General features: G+C 36.9%; 1 protein-coding gene across 26 annotated transcripts in view; it reads right to left on the reverse strand.

The window, feature by feature from the left end:
• The window catches only part of NRXN1 (neurexin 1), a 681973-nt gene that overhangs the window by 526276 nt on the left and 138037 nt on the right, over window positions 1–17660 (reverse strand). Inside the window, exon 1 of one of the 26 annotated variants that reach the window (XM_069009417.1) lies at window positions 14002–14146. The exons of the other annotated variants lie outside the window; for them this stretch is intronic. The gene's annotated coding sequence lies outside the window, so the exon portion shown is untranslated. Of the gene's footprint in view, window positions 1–14001; window positions 14147–17660 lie in introns of those variants that run through there. 26 annotated transcript variants of the gene reach the window in all.

The raw sequence follows: 17660 nt of genomic DNA on the forward strand, positions 1-17660 counted from the left end.
AATGGTCTATTCAACACCAAGAAATTGAAGTAACTTTGCCAAACCTCCCTGCTCCAAGACCCCCTCTGTGCACATGTGCCTGAAGTTACTACAGCATCCCTGAGCAGAATCCCTCAGGGTGCTGCTCTGACAGTCTCCAGCAAGCCACTGGATGAAGAAAGGAAAGGAGAGAAAGGAGGTAGAACAGGAGAAAGATAAAACCCCTCAAGTCTCTTTTCTGGAGTGATTATAATTAAATTTTAACATTTCTCCTACAGATGAGGCAGGGCTAATAAAATATTTGCTTTATTCCCTGAAAACATAATAGTTCTGTATGAAGTTGCTCAGCATTCACATGTGACCCCTTTCTCTAATCCCCAAACTTAAAGAACAAATATTCATCCTCAATAAGATCTAGAAGCAACAGTGAAAAATAAGATTTACAAACAAAACTGGAATATTTAAGCATGTCTAATTGCTTTTTTCTTCCTTCTTCCAGCTAAACAACATTTAATTAAACCCTATTACAAAGCAGAGTAGAGCACTTAAGCAGTCTTCAGCAGCTAATTATGCAGCCTCACTGTTCTGGACATGGAAACAGGTAATAGTTGTGATTGTTACCTGAGGAACAAAACCATTCAACTGGAGACAGTAAGAGGGCAAGTAAGTTCTTAAAACATCATCACAAACTCTTGCTCTGGTCTCTAAATAGAACTCCTTTCATCTGTGTCTTATCACACTCACATGGAAATGGGTAAAATTTATATTTAAGCACTACTACATGCAGGCACATGTACACATTCACCCTCCTGCAGCACACTTTTGTGTATCCTACCTTTGTTCTTTATTTCCTTTTCAAATTCCAAGGAGTTTATCACCAATATCTTTATATTGGCTTCAAAACAGAGTAGCTAAAATACCAGAATAAAAATACCTCTTCCCTATTAAAATGCAGTTTTAAGCATTTCAGAATCTGTAGATCTTCCACCTTTATTAGGCAGATCAGCATTATGCTTATTAAAGCTTCAGAATGCCTTTGAATTTTTCTTGCCTTTTTTGCAAATTGACCAGAATATTTTTCATTGATATGCATCAATTTTCAACATACATTTCATATGTATTGAGCCAAGTTTTTCAAGTTGATTAAACATCAACTACAGACATCAGTTTTGCTGCCTTTTTAAGACTCAGACAACCCATAGTGTTTCCAAAGCAAGCATTCAGAATCTAAGAGCATAAGAAGCTGCAGAGTCAGAAAATTGAGTCCTGTGGCTTCCTCAGTCCCTTCTTTTTGAATTTAGATTATTGGAAAGATTTAAAGGAAACCCTGCCCCTATAAGAGATACTGCAGTGGCTTGAGAGCTTTGGGTTTCTTGAGGAAGGGCAGAGAGGGACAGACATACTATGTTTGGCTTGGAGCTTTATGTTTTGGTTTGTTGGTGTGTTTTTGTTTTTTTTTTTTGTTTGGTTAGGGTTTTTTTTACTTTTTTTTGGACCTTTTTGAGTCCTATGTCCCTCTTTCAGATGCTGGCAAGAACCCCCACTTTCTATTACAGGTAAATAGAGGCACTGAGGAAAGGCTTCTGTCCTTTTCTGGAGACTCATAAGCAACACAATGTTTTTGAAGAGTCATGATGCAATAGCCCTAGGTCTCCATGCAAATAAATAATGTATTGCTATGCATATAGAGGAAGACAAGTATGCCATTCAGGATGTATCCTTTTACAACCTAAGTTAATGGCTTTTGGGATCATTATTAGAACTTCACAAGAGCAGCACTTTGGAAAGATGAAAGCCATTCAGGAATGAGTCAAATCTCTTACACCATTTCTTAACAAATTATAAGTCTTACTGCAAAGAAGTATAACACACCTCCAATTTCAATGACAGGCATAAGGCCTAATGGAAAAAAGGAAAAAAAAAAGGCTCTGATAATAGCATTTACTCAGCTCCCTCAGCACAAGAACTGAGGGGAGAAAAAGCAATCTAAGACACTGAAATGTCTTTTAGGCTGCTACACACCACACTTATGGACAGGAATCAGAAGTTAGGGCTTATCTGACTGCAGAGTACTACAATATAACCACACAGTTTGTTATTCTTGAATAAACCTTCCAGGTATCTGCTACGTTCCTTAAAGTTTGATAGAGCTTCCTTTCCACCTGTTTCACTACATTACTCCTTTAAGTCTTGCTCTAGACCTTTTATTGTTACAGCGGACTGGATTATTACAAATTATTAGCAAGAGAGTTTCAAGACCATCACATCAGAGAACATGGGAATAGAAAGGAAATCCTGGGTCACAAATTTCAGCCCCTCATATCAGAAGCAGTCCACTTACTTTCCTTAATACAGCAGGGGCAAAGTTGTACACACAAGTGTTAATTATGACACTCCAATGGTCTTAGCAGTTCATGACCACCAGTGCAAATTCCTTTCCTCCCCCACCCCCAGTTTGTCCCTGCCTTTCATTACTTGGTTTATGCATATTGATTACAGAAAGGCTTTAAAGTGAGTACACTCTTATATGTTCTCATCTCAGCAGCCACTTGCAAAATATGAAGCAAAGGTACCTGTTCAGCCCTTAAAACTCTGTCTTTTATGAGTCAAAAGAAAATTTATTTCTCAGAGTTAAAAAGCTTTGTCTTCAAAGACAAGATATTTGTAAGCTCTTTTCCCATAAATACCCTGGCTTCCATAGAAGTTAATATTTCAGAGACAGAATGCAATTAGTCATCAACAGCATGTTTTCTGTTGTCTTTAAAACTGGTCCTTTTAAAAAGCCACTACCCCACAACAAGGGTAGAGGCCATTCTGGATTGCTCAGTGCTTTTCCCTGTAGTTGGATACATACCCTACCCAGTTAAATCCAGGTCACCATGAGACACTGAAGAGACTGTCCTACTCTTTCTTCAAACAAAAATAATTCCTAAAGGTATCCCAAGTTCTTATAAACATACTTTTACTGCTCAGCTGTTTGGAATCAGCCCACTGGCTTCATTCTGAAGATACAGATTTCTCCTTTAAAAGGCTACTTGACAAAAGACATTCAGAAAAAACCCACAAAATCTTGCTTCAAAAGCTGTAAGACAACAGGCATTATCAGCAGGAATCCTTGTATATTTATTAATACAATGAACTTAACAGAGCTTTTTTACACATTTGGAGTTGCTATGCAAGCATTTAAGCATTTTGAACAGTTTAAATTCAGAAACACCAGGTAATGTTTTCATGATTAAGAGCTCTCTGTTAGTTTGACTGCAATATTATGTTTGTAGAATTTCTACATTTCCTTGTCAAGAAGTTAATAAGTAAAGCCCATATTATAAGTAATAAACATAGTTTTGATCATAGTTGAATCAGCAGAGTGGTTTAAAAAAAAAAGCCAATGAAGGACATTCTCCTCTCAAACCCATGTCTTATACCTGAAGTTCTGTTCTTTTCAATATTTGCAAATAACCCATCAAATACCAGAATCAATCTAAGAGCTCTGTATTAATGAACAGAGCAGACAGTATGAGAACTGCCTAGATATAAGCTGACAGCACAGCAACACAATATCATATATTTTGAACAGTTATTACAAAGTTAGCAGCAAAACTACACTTTAAACTTGCAAAACTTTTGAGCACATGGTGTTTTAAGACCCTATTTTTAAGGTGCTTCATCCCTAGCTGTGAAAATACAAAGCAATTACACTGTTTTACATATTAAAAAGGTGGGTATGAATACAGATGCACAGAATCTGCCTACAGACATGACCCTTATGGAGGAAAAACTGTACAAATGGGCAAGGCACAAACGAGCTTCAAGTAAGGAAGGTGCATTCATTGACAGAGAGCTAGAAATCCTTTGGGAACAAAGACAGGGGTGAGGCAAAACCACATCCAGCAAGGGGAAAAACAGACACAAATCATCATCCTGGTCATTGCCAGACACCAAAATGCTGTGTTATATGATGGTGACAAATAATTAAGAGTAGTAGCTTTAAACCTGAATGGCTGACTTCATGTCACTTCCATGACAAACCAGCTACACGAGCAAGAGCATTTGGAAGTGGGACTCCACTCCACACCAGCAATAAGCAGCCAATGTCTCCATCAGGAATTTGTATCCTTTTATTTCCAAAGGATGTTCTACTGGCACCCTGCTAATGAATTGTGGAGAGCAAGATAAATATGCAGAGCACAGTATTCTCTGCTCCCTTTCTGATCAGGCTCAGTAAAGACTTGCTCTCTAAGAGGGACTTGGAAGCATGGATGTGGAAGCAGCAGAGCAGTGCAAAGCCAGAGGTTGCAAATGACCATACTATGTTGTCTGCTCCAATTACTATCAAGATATTGTACATTTACTTCCATTCAATTACTTGTTATTCATTCAAGTGTTTCCCTCTGTAATACTGGGATTTAAATGGAATGCTTTTAACTGCACAAATGAAGGTAAGAGATTTTGGTTGATTAACATAGCTCAGCCATTGCTTTCAAGAGACAAATCATAAGGCAAGATTCCTCAAAAAAAAACCCCAAGTGCTTTAGAGCCTGCATATCCCTAGCACAAGGTAAAAAAACCCAAAGCCTGACAGGGCACTTAGTGACTGGTGGAAAATTAATTTGGGTCACTCTACAGTACAGTTGCCATGGCAACTGCATGCCAAATGTAGTAGGCATGTTCTTCATCAATGTTAATATAACATCAGCTATTCTTCATGAATTTCTAATCAATGTAAAACAAAGCACATTTCACAATTAGATATATATTAAAATAAAACTTGTATCACCATACAGCTCCTCTCTGTCAAGGAAGAAATGTCATCACCTCTTTCTTGTGCATACAGTAATCTGTCACATCATCTTAATTTCTTGAGAAAATTTCCACACCTAAATGCACATTAGGTAAAATAAGCACATCTGACTAGAAGTAGTGGGGGAAGGGTCAACCTGAAGGAAGGTTTTTTTCCTGCATGCATGAATTTAATACCTGTGTTTTTTTACAGTAGAGCTCTGGGCTAAAAATCTAAATTCAGTAACACCAGTTTAAACCAAAACAAGACTGCTGGCTTTACACAAGTACGACACAACTTTGTGACCTCTTGTTTGAGCATTTTACAATCTGACCTCAAAAAGACATACTTTTGACCAGATGTGGTAGGAAGATAATGCCTGGAGCAAAGAGCAGTTTTTACACATACACACCAAACCTCTTAGCTTCCTTTCTTATTCTGATTGTTATTTATTTTTAAGGTGAACTTTCTCTGCTTCAGAGCCTGATTTAACTCTTTAAACTTAAATGTGGTTGAGCATTTTAAGACTAGACCTTTCTGTCAGCTACAATTACATCACAGAACCAAAAATGCTTGAGCTATTAAAAAAAATAGAAATTGTAGTTTTTCTCCTAGACAATATTAGATTGATTTAGTTTTAGATCTTACTCCAAAGATAGTACTCAGTTATATAAATATATACAAATAAAGAAATCCTTGATGCTACACAAATCACCACTCCAAAACCAGAGGATTTCCTGCTACCAACAAAAAAAGAAATCCATTTCCTCATTCCCACTAACTATATCATACAAGTATTCAGACCAACATAAGACCATTTCACTGGCATTTTGCTTTTCACAGGATGGCTACACACCACAGCAGGCTGGTTAAAACAGATTTTTGTAAAAGATTTCCATCTTTGAAGCCTGTTAGAACATAAACTGAGACACCAGAACACCGTAATGGTGGGCTAGCGTGAAAGATTGCAGTGATGACAGGACTTGTTCAGCATTTATGCTACTTCAAAATATCACTGCACTGAAGGCAACTGTGTCACTTGCTGTTTTGTGCAGCCTGAATGTGATCTTGGGGTCTGGTATCTTCCTTCAAGACATGTTTGTAGAGCATGCAGTTGATTGAAACAAAAAGAGATGATCTTTAAAACAGATCTCCACCTCCTCTTGACTGCCTCAAACAAAAACCCTGGTTTTGAACTGTACAGTCACCACATGGCTGAAGTTGATGTTGATACATAAAGCTGAAAACCTATATTCAAAGCTTTGTATTTGACAGAGCTGCCCCAATCTACAAATCTGAAATAGGACAAAACTCTATTAGGTGTTAGACCAGGCATCAATATACCCCATACTACAAAACAGGTTCAAGGGTTTTAATCTGGACTAAAAAGTAAGAGTCCCAGTAGCCATTCCAAGCACGTTATTAAGACAGACCTAAATGATGTATTCAGTTTTTTATTTGTTTTACAGGAGCTGGAACATCAATGCCTCAAAAGATGTTAATTTCCCAAGTAAAACAATTGAAGAGTCATTGAACATTAGAGTTCCTTCTAATTCTTGAGGGCCAGAAAGCAACTACAAGATTTTTTTTTTTTAATTTCCCCCTTTTTAAACATAGATAACAAGACAGCTTTTTCAACTTTTCATCTTTTTCAAGTCCATTAGTTCTGTAATAAACAGAATATCATCAACAGGCTTACAGAACTTGTCCCAGTATTAAAACAGTGCATTTCAGTGCTTGGCTTTCAAAAGATGGTGGCCAGAATTGAGCTTGGTTTGTTGTATTTTATTCCTTATTAAACTAAGAGGTGAGAAGAGAAGATTTTGCAGATGTATTACAGATCTGCCATCATCTAACAATAGATAAACACCATAGAGGATTATAAATTTAAAAAAAAAAAAGAGGAGTTGGATATTAAAAATCAGACATCTATTAGCTGTCCACAATATATTTGCATCTAAAATTGGTTTAATTTTTGTGTATATTCTCCCTTAAAAATTCTCAGTGCATCAGTACCCACTTGATAAAGAAAGAACAGGCTGCTTAGCACACACCACTCAGAGCTGGAGAGAGTCAGGATGTTATTCTAAATCCCAATTTCAAACTTAGATTGCCACTCTCTTAAGAAGAAGCACCCTAGTGAAACAAAAGTAGTTTTATGAAAAAAATACCCACTTGAAGACAAAAACCTAAGGCACAAAACTAAAGAGGCAAAACAAATTATATAAGCAATTTCTAGTGAAACAGATGCCAAGTGGTCATGGCTGATATATTGTACTTAGGTTTTGAATTATTTGGATGACAGTTTGGATGAAAAAGGTGGTATTTTCTACAATAGGATTATTGTCCAAGTAGATGCTTTCAAGGCTGTTTAATTATTTCATAACCACAATAGTTTGGCTTTTTAGGTTAAGCAAATAATTTTTTGAGCTCAGAGAAGCTAAAAACAAACAGTTTCAATTCAATAAATTCTTTATCAGAATGAGAATTTTCTAAATGCACAAAAAGATGATATTCCTTAAACCTATCATTATTGACCCTTGCAAGAAAAACCACCAGAAGAGATTAAAGCTTTGGTTCTGGATTCTCTAACAATTCCTTATCCATTCCTTGTTTTATGCTAGGAGATACATATACAAGTATTTTAACTTGTGTTTGCCACACATGGAATTAAAAACAAACAGCTAACAAATCCAGATTCATGGTTTAGCTGGCAAGAATAATGATCTGAAAAACAGAAAGGCCCTTTTCTTTCCACAGAACAGTTTTTAGCATTCAGATTTAAAATTCAGTTTAGCTAACCCAGATGACTGGAAATCATTCACAGGCAGTATTGCTGTCCTATCCCCTAAATAACCAAAATCCTATGCCCTTCATTGGAGGTGCTTCCCAAATCCTCTTTGTTGAAACTGCTATGTTTCCACACTGAAGCACTGAGGAGCTGAAATTTAATTCAAGCCCTCCATGGCAACAGTATAATTTGAGACTGTGTCTGTCATATTTTATATGAACCTCCTTACAATTAAGCAATTTATATAAGAGACCCAGGAAGGATGTTGAACTCTAAGTTAACAGGCACCTTCAGACAAGGAAGGGAAAAAAAAAACACCACAAAAAACCACGTCTTCAAATCCTGTCAAGTTTAGTCTTGGCACTAGTGAACACTTCAGCATCTGAGGTGAGTCAGACTAGGACCAGAAGCACAACATAAGGCAGAGAGGGAACATGAGCATTAGAAATTCAAGCTCACAGAGACGTCTGCCATATGCAGGGTTTGAGGCAGTTGAGCAGAACTTGATGGTCTAAATTTGAGTTGCAGGCGAAGATATTAAAACCCCCTAACAAATATCTCAGAGGTTTCAAACAGAACTGGGGAGTTTGTCTGTACTGCAGAGACTCAGAGAGTTTGAATGGCAGTATATCAGTGGGCTGGTGTGAAAATAAGCATATTACACCTTAGATAGTGCTCACTAATTTGGTCAGAGGGGATATTTAGGATGAAAAATAACTGCAACGACCAAGAGGTTTGAGCTGGAAGCAACATGTATTTTTGAGCAAATCCCTTTTAGTGTAAAACTGTAGAAGGAAGAAATAAAATCCAAACCTGACATCTGGCCAAAGTGTTAACCATTACATTCAGTATCTCAGGACAAGTCTAGCATATGCAATGTATCTGAGCAGCAAGTTACAGATTCCTACTGATAAAAGTGAATAAATCAAACAGCAAAGTTCTGCCACAAATCTAGTGCAAGACTTGTAGCTCAACTGGCTTTGATTTTGCTGAAACAGTAAAAAAGTGACATGCAAACCCTGAGAAACAGTAAGATGTTTGATGTTCCATCCAATATGCTTAATACAGTGCTTTAAGCACTACCTGAAATAAGAAAAACTTTACTGTGCTCAGCACAGTTCATTGTATTTTTCATATTATCTGACATTTTGGGGCACAGGAGATGGTTAATAATTTAAGCACACAGAACAATTAAGTGCTTAAACTGGGAACAGAGTGTCTGATAGTGATTTACCAAAATATGAATATTGATCTAATATTGGTATCCAACTGAGACGGACCAAAACTCTCCAACAGTTTAGAGTTAGGAAGTTTTTATGTTTTATTTGGCACCAGGCTCTGTGTGGGATAGCTCCCTAAGACACAGGGCCCCGATCCCAGCAAACACAAAGCTTTTTATTTACAAAAATTATGAATATCCAAAATACAAATGCATATTGATGACATTAACACCTCCCATTCTCCGCTTCGTATGGAAATGAGCTGCAATGTCATTAAGCATGTGCAGTGTGTGTCCTGAATTGAGTTGGTGGTCTTGAATTGGGTCAGTGGTCCTAAAAAGGATGAAGTAACTCATCTTCCTCACTTTGACCTTTTTGCCTGAGCTTTAACAATCCTAATTTAGTGACCTCTAAGTTTCCTCTTGCATGACTTTTGAATGGGTTCCCACCAAGGGAGGAAAGTGGTAATTGTCCTTGTTCCCTACACCAACTTATCAATTTTTCTACTCCTCATTCTAAGCACAGCTAAAGAAACATATAAATGATAGATCATTAATTATTTAGTAATCAGTTACTAACATCTTAAAACCCATTACAGGTCCAGCTCTCCTAACTATTTTAATTAACTCTCACTGGGCCCAAGTCCTTTCCTATTCCACCTAATCTCAACACAGCTAGCCTGTAACTAAAATCTTTATGTTTCTTCTAAATCTATGTTTCAATAGGGCCTTATTTACCTGATGCCAGGACAAATCTCAGTACCTCATCCTATCCCTTTGTTTCCAACTGGAACTTCCACAGCCAACACCACCTGTGCTGTCACTAGCTGAAAACAACATTTGGTGCTCCTTGCCATCAGCAGTCCCCAAAAACTCAAGATCCTGCACTGTATTACTTACTTATTGAAACAACTAGCTTGAAAACTGAAAGAAGAATGAATACGTTCATTGTATTTACATAATTAGTGACCTTATTAACTTGGCCCTTCAGACATTAAATCCTTATCTTTACTCTTCTTCTTCCCAAATTCATTGCATAAACTACTTAGCGTAATTATAGCTTAGCACAGTTGTAAAATACCAACTCCACTGCAGTTCAAGGCCTGCTTGCACACAGATTATGGGTTTCCATTCCAGAGCAAAAAAAGTGATGATAAAACCTAGCCTGGAATGACACTTGCTGAGAGAGACACCTGGCTTCGAATCAGAGTTCAGATAAACAGCCATTCATTTTCACAAGTGCCACATGAATTGGGGAAGCACATTTCCTCCCCCATGGTTTTAATTATAATACTACTTTACTAATGATATATATAAATACATGCCACAGATGCTAAATTCTATATGGAAGCAAACAAGGATGCCATTATGTACAAAAGCCATCAATAATAATAAATAAAATATTTTAGAAAAGACTGCCCAGCTCCTATTAAACAATCAACACTGGTTAATGGCATATTAATTATTTATATCTATTCAAGAGATACAGCAAAAAGAATGTTATAGGTACTTTGTTATCAGTAAACCCAACAAGAACTTGCCTCAGTCTCACATTGGTATAATCTCTTGAATTTTACACCTGCAAGCAACTGAAATAAAGGGAGTACATTTGGTCAACATCTGACAAGTGATTAAATATATGTAAGCAGGAAGTATTTAAAAATCACTGGCTCACAATACCAGTCAATACTAAAAAATTTGGACACAATTTAGAGGGTCCTGAAAAGACATATGGGCCAAAAAGCTTCAAATCAAATATATGTAACTTTAAATTTAAAGTTGGTTTGTTTATCAAGGACTTACAACAAACTTAATGTAATAGTTGTTAACAGGAGAATTCTGATCAATATAGTGATGTCAAGAAATATATAACAAACAATTTTTGCAGTCCTGTCCTTCATATTAAAGCACGTTATTATCAAAGATCATTAAAACGATTAAGATTAAACTTTTACTGATTTTTGCATTATTTACACAACAATGTAAGACACATCAGCTGCACAGACTATTTGCCTTAAAAGCTCACTAGTAAGCAGGAAACAAAAGAAAGAGGTTTTATTTTAAATGTCATATTACTGAAATTACTACAGGTAAAATTTCACAGCAGACAATATTGTGACAATTTCTTCAGTCTCTCATGATAACAAACCAGGCCATCTCAAGTAGTTAATACTACAAACATTTGTAACAGCTGAAATTTGGCACACCTACCTGCACAACTACTGTGTGTAGTAGTCCAGTTAAAGAAAGCATTCATAGACTTCAAAAGCATGAACAAAAGTGCTTAACTTCAGAATCAACAATGGCAATACCAGAAAATACTCTGAAACTAATCCCCACACCTGAATCCTATTTTCCTAATAAAACATAGGTCTGTTCACATTAGAAGGTTTACTGGGTGATACCTGACACCAAAACCCATCATGCAGTTAAGAAATAGCAGGTCCAGCTACCTTAAAGTTTGTATTTCAGATCAGGGGGATGCTTCTCAGTTACCTCTCCCAGTAATCCCTGTACTACTGGTCCTCAGGAACCACAAAACCTCTGAAGTAAACTGAAAACTCTGAATTAAACTGAAAACTCTGCTCCAAGATTGCCTCTAACACTTCACAGGAGCAAATGGGCATCCAGTCCACTGGGTCACTCTGAAATTTGTCAAAGATTTTAAACTTTGGATCACTAAACCTGTATGCTCCACAACCAAGGGTCATCAGGTCTGACTGCTCTGCTCTCCACTTTTTCATCCACACTGCCTGGTAAAGGTGGCATGGCCCAATTAACGAGGGGTCTGGACTCAACCAGCTTCTGCAGAGTGGTAGGACCCTATTTATGCTGCATATATTACGAATCTGCATTAGGGAAATGGCCACAATCATGCATTTCATCCTTACCAGTGAAAATTGTTTTATTTCTGCTTTACTCACTAAGAACAAAAAGCTGGATTGGTATTATTTGTTCAGTGGATTACAATATAATCAGGTGATATGATTGTTATGTTTGGTGCTGTAAATCCTAAACATACAAATTACCAGAACTTTCAGATGATCTTTATGTTTACAATATGCTAAGAATAAAGCAACTTTTTAGTAATAGCACCAAATTGAATAGTATCAAAATCAGCACATATAGCACTTAAGCTACAAAAATGCACAAACATTAAGAGGAAAAAGAGAAAACTATTCGAAAGAAAATTTTGAAATAGTACTTCAGTAATCACTGATTTTTCATATTTAAATACATTATTTTTTCTGGAAATAACTTTGTGCTAATATCTAACAAGCTCCTGTTTAATCTGCAAGATAAACGTGCTAGTTTAATACATTCAGAAAGCATAAATAAGTATTGGAAAGTGCACTGTAAATGTATATTTATAAACACACAGCAGGCAGTTTATGCCACAAACTGCATTTATCTGCTGACTCAAACGTTTTGCTTGCTGAGTAGAACATAACTGTGTTGCACAGGTTGCACTAACAGTGTAACATTACACCTTGAGCTAAGAAAGCCTTTTCCAATCACAGAACCCACAAATGCCATTTGCACTTGATGCTGAGAGCAGAGCGGATCAGTCACATGTGACTAAGTTTGAATAAGATAGGAGTAAAAAAAAAAACAAAAAAACCACCTGCTTCTACCATATTAACAGAATTTGATTCCTCAGGTGTTGAAAAAACCTTACAATCTCTACACAAGGGAAAACCTCTTATCCAGAAATCCAGCTACTGACAAAATGGGATTAAGAGCTGCTCTACTTCCTTCAACACATCACCAATGTGCAAGAATGTGCCACTGAAGAACAGCTTGATTTGCCTGACCACATAGTCATGTTTTTAAATTTCTGTATTTGCTCTCTTAGAAATCTGTGCTTGATTTTATTCACAAAACAAGTCTATTAAATATAAACCAACAGCAAACACACTCCATTTATGAATCTGGATCCTAATTTTATTAGGACAAAAAAAGTACCATATCCCATTCATTTTTCTGCTTAAACTAGGAGACAGAGCTGTTTTTCAGCCCTTATCTGTTAAAATAACTTCCAAACCAGTGACCTAGGATGTGATTTTCTTCCACATGCTGACTCAAACTTTCATATAAAATACAGGACTGAAATTAAAATCTTCTTATTCACAGGCTATTAAAATTTAACACAAAATATTTACAGTCTATTATAAATTCTGGAACCACTAGGACGACAGAAATCTCCCTAAGTTTAAGAATTTTTGCTAGGGACTTCTGACATAATTCAGTAGAGCAACAGTGATTCAATAACTTATGTTTTTAAGTGTCGCCTTCAAGTCTAGTCCATAAAATGTTCCAGAGCCTCCACATCCTTCAGTTTTCACACAATACCTCTTGGTTTCAAATACCTTCAGGACTTCCCCCCAGTTTTGCATTCCTTTCCTTTCTTCTTGACATAATATCCTGAAGAGTATTATCAGCAGATGCCCCCAAATTCCACTGAAACAAGGCTTAATAATAGGCATCTACTACTGGTCTGATACTGACATGCTAGACAACAGGGAAGGTTCCCAAAATAACCTAAAAAACTGTATCCATGTCAGCTGGGTGGTGCAAATGGGATGAGCTGTCATTTGTTTATCCATGTGCTATATCCCTCCTCCCTGCCCAGCTCCAGTGTTTAGATTCTAAGTGCTTTCAAGGTACAGACAACAAAATGCTCCAGTTTCACACTGCTACCAGAGCAAAACAAGTTTCTTCTTTGTAGTCCATGTCACCATAACATGCTTTCTATCCCATCACAGCAAAAGAATGCCATTGTACAAGTTCTGTGTTTCTCATAGATCTTTCCAGCCATCCATGTAAGAGATGAGGAGGGCAACCAGGACAACCAAAACCACAAAAAGCCTTTTTTAAGAGGAAGAACTTAATAGATTAGGACTGCTCAGTTGAAATAGTGCTGACCATAGTAGGACATGACACAAGACCATAAAGTCACATTCAAAATGGGAAGGTGTTTAAGCAACCTCACCCTGTTCAAAATCTTTCCCCAATACCAATGCACAGGGCCCTTGAATGAAGCAGAAGCAAGAAAAAGCAAGAGATAATGCTTCATACAGTCCACAGTTAAGGTATGAGTGCTGCTTATTTCAAAGATGGATTAGAGAATTATATAGAATAGAAGCTCAGCCATCAAAACTAGATGTCACTCAGGAAGCTACAAGCCACAAATACTTAAAGTACCCTGGAGCAGTCTTACTACATGCTTACCTGTACTAATGTTCCTTCTGGAATTGTCCAGGAGTAAGTGCCAGGCAGAAGAGACTCACAGACCCTATGGACACTGATTCTTATGTCAGTTATTCCACTTTAATTAACCCAAAGCCACACCCAGCACCATTTATTAAACACCTGATACCCGCCTTAAACACCACTGGTGTCCTCACACCTGGTAAAGATAATGTACCTCCAAGTTCAATCACTATAAAAGAAAGAATTTTGCATATCCCCAGCTGAAATGTATCTACTACTGAACTGGTTACAGCTGGTATGAAGCTGCCTCTGAGGCACTGGAAATGAACCATAGGAAAATGAGTGAATACAGAATTTCCTTGGTGTTTTATCTTAGTCATCCCTTAAGTTTCATCATCAGGTAGTACTGAAAGTTCCCACACATTGTGCTATACCTTGAGGTGAGGAATGGGAAGTGCAAACACATTTACTCCAAGGCTTTGTTGACAGTACTACAATATGCAGCCAACTATTTTATGATTATTGTGGGAGCAAGAGGAGCCAGGTAGAGAAACTGCCAAATGAAACAAGTAACTATGGAAGATTTGCTCAAATCTTTTCCCTTACAACCCACAACAACAGTGTTTAACTTCTGAGATCTGAAGGCAATTTTAAGATTTGGTTTTTCATTTGTTTTGGTTTGTTTTGGTTTTGGGTTTGTTTGTTTTTTTTTCTGTGTCTCTGTGTGTCTGGTTTGGGTTTTTTTGTTTTCTTTTTTTTTTTTTTTTTCCCAAAATAATATAGATCTCCAAAAGAGTTTCCACTACTAAAAGTTCAAAGCTTCCAATAGACACACTTTAGGTTGCCTCAAAAAAGAAAATGCAGATAGTTCAAATATAATTCACAAGCTAATAACAAAATAACAAATTCTCTAGGAGGAGGGAGAAATAATGTTTAAATTCTCAGATTTTAATGCCAGAATATCTTAACCTTTTTATAGACTAAGTTGCAATGGCCTTGAGTAAAGCAGCATTTTGGCATTTTTAAAACCAAAGCCAGATTAGTTTACATGCTGAATGAGGCCTTTATAAATTCAAACCTGTGCAGGATTCCCCAAAAGTAGCACCATATGAAGACCCAGTCCTGCCACACTTCATGCCCTGGCAAACTTTTTACTGCAGATGAAACAGACACCAAGTTTTGTTCTTCAGGAGATTAGAAATTTGAACACATTGAATCAGAGCTTTATTATCAGAGATGATTTTGGTTTTGTAGAACTGGCATAAAGAACAAAAACTTAAGCTTCTGCTCCTGTCAAAACACATTAATATTAAGACAGAGCTCCAAAAGACTTGGAAAATTGATGTTTTATAAAGGCAGCTATCATGTTTCACACAAGGGTAGATTAAAAGAAGAACAGTAGGACTATGTCAAACAAATTTATTTCCACAGTGCTTTTTTCAAAGCCACTCAATAGAAATCAAAGACCAGATTTCACTCTCCCATTCACATTCCACAGAGGCAGGTATATCCAAACCCAGAAATCACCACCTCTCTTTAAAGCCATCTTTGGCTACTTAAAATTGCTTACCTTGATTAAATTGCATCAAACTCAGCAGCCACAGCAAACAAAGTTAATGCCAAACCAAAGGCAGTTAATTGCATACAGTATTTTCTTTAAACTGTCATTTCAGGGTTTGCATTTGCACTCACATCTAAGGCAAAGCCACATCACTGCCTCAGGGAGGTTACTTTGCATTCTCTGTGTACTGAAACCCCCTCACACTTGAGGGAGCCATGTCAAGGAAGAGCAGCAGCCTACACCAACTTTGCTTTCCGTGTGTTTTGTGTGCTGCTCCCTGACACTGCCAGGCTCAAAACCAGAATGAGCTAATGGGCACGTAACAAATTAATTCAATATTCTTCTTTTCAAGATTGCTTTTGGACAAGCAGGCAATTACAAGGAACTGGAATTCAGAATGGTTTGATATTGCATCTCTGTTAACAGTTCAGAGATTTTATGAGGCATCCATTAAGGCCATGCTATTTATCAGATAAATAAATGACTGCATCCCAGGCTAGTGAACCAAAGAGAAATCAAAAGTAACATGCACATTTGTGGGGGTTGCAATCACATTTGTTAAGAAAAGAGGTACACAAGGTAAAAAAAGGGATAAATGCTGTCAAGACCAGGTATGGATGCCGTTTGTAGTAAGAGTCATTTCTGTCTCACTTAAAAAGAAAAAATAAAACGAAAATACCACTTAAAAACTAACATCCATACAGTAACACATCCTGCTTCAGCGTAACAGTGACAAACAGTAGAACCCTGAAAACAGTTTAAGACCTGAATTCAGAAAGCACTATTTAAAAGACAGAGATATTCTGACAAAAATCAGAATAATACTCTATGTTAATGTGCTAAGACATTGTCCACAATAGGACATTAAAACATTCCTGTCTCAAAACTAAAAACCAATATTAATTTCAACTACAGGAAAAAATAAAAAAGAGCTATAACATTTGTAAATAATTTTAATATTTAAATTAGATGTGAGAAATTTATTGTGAAGTTCATTGTAGGGAAAATTAACTTTTATACCTGAGGTTTTGATGTTCTATGTTGAAAAAAGATTTCAACAAGGTAGTTTAGGTTAGTTAGGTTCTTAGTCATTTCCAACAGAGAGAAATTAAGCAGATGACTGGAAAGCTGTCATTTTGATGCCATTTCCCTCTATAACTAGAACAAGACATAATGCTAATAGAGCCAGCAGACCAGACAGGACAAGATTTGCCTATTTTACTACAGTATGAAGGGTACAGTATCATCTCTGCCTAATCACAAAGTAGTGCAATAATTAAAATTTTTATCACTGAAACTACCTCCTTTATCTCCCTTAATTCAACCCCATGATGTATGTAAATAATATTGTCTTCTTTCATACATAAGAAAATAAGGCCTGGGGGAAAAGATTCCTCTAAATCCGTGTAGCAAAGAAAGTAGAAAACGTGTAGCAAAGAAGTGCAGCACAAATATTTTGAAGAAGCTGGAGTCCAGATCTGGATTGTCCAAACATAGCTTTACATATTATTGCAGATAAGCACCCCAGAATACTAATACTGACAGTGTTGTGACACTGGAAGCATAAGATAAACACACAGACACACACCCTCCCCATCACAACAACTTTTGCATATGGAAAACAAATTAAAGTATGAAAATATTTTCTCGAAAGGCAAGGCTTTATAATCGTGGCTGCCATGCAGAGTGCAGAGTGTAACATCTTGCAGAATGGAAGGGTATTTGTTGCACAGCAATTTCAGCTCTTGCCAGCTCGATTATCACCATACCGTGCTGGCAAGTGCAGCTTTTTCTCTATGAGAACATCTCAGAGCAGATCTCATTGTTGCTAGGGAGCTGCACAGCTCGAGGGCCCTGAAGGAAGCACAAGTGCTGCAAATTGGTGGTACCCAATCAACAGTCAATCTGTTTAAGGTCCATTACTTCTCATTACCTTTTAACCATTATTTACTTTCTATTAGTTCAGACAGGATGATTGTAAAAAGGATGGCTGAAAAGGGCCAACTCAATAGACACTTTTTCAAGCCAATCCTAATTATTTTTGGTATAATTACACAGTCCATCAAAAGATAAATACAATCTCCAGTCCAAACTGGCATTATGTCTAACTTTGCAC

This window comes from Aphelocoma coerulescens, chromosome 3 (assembly GCF_041296385.1).
Source record: "Aphelocoma coerulescens isolate FSJ_1873_10779 chromosome 3, UR_Acoe_1.0, whole genome shotgun sequence".
NCBI classification, from domain to species: Eukaryota; Metazoa; Chordata; class Aves; order Passeriformes; family Corvidae; genus Aphelocoma; species Aphelocoma coerulescens.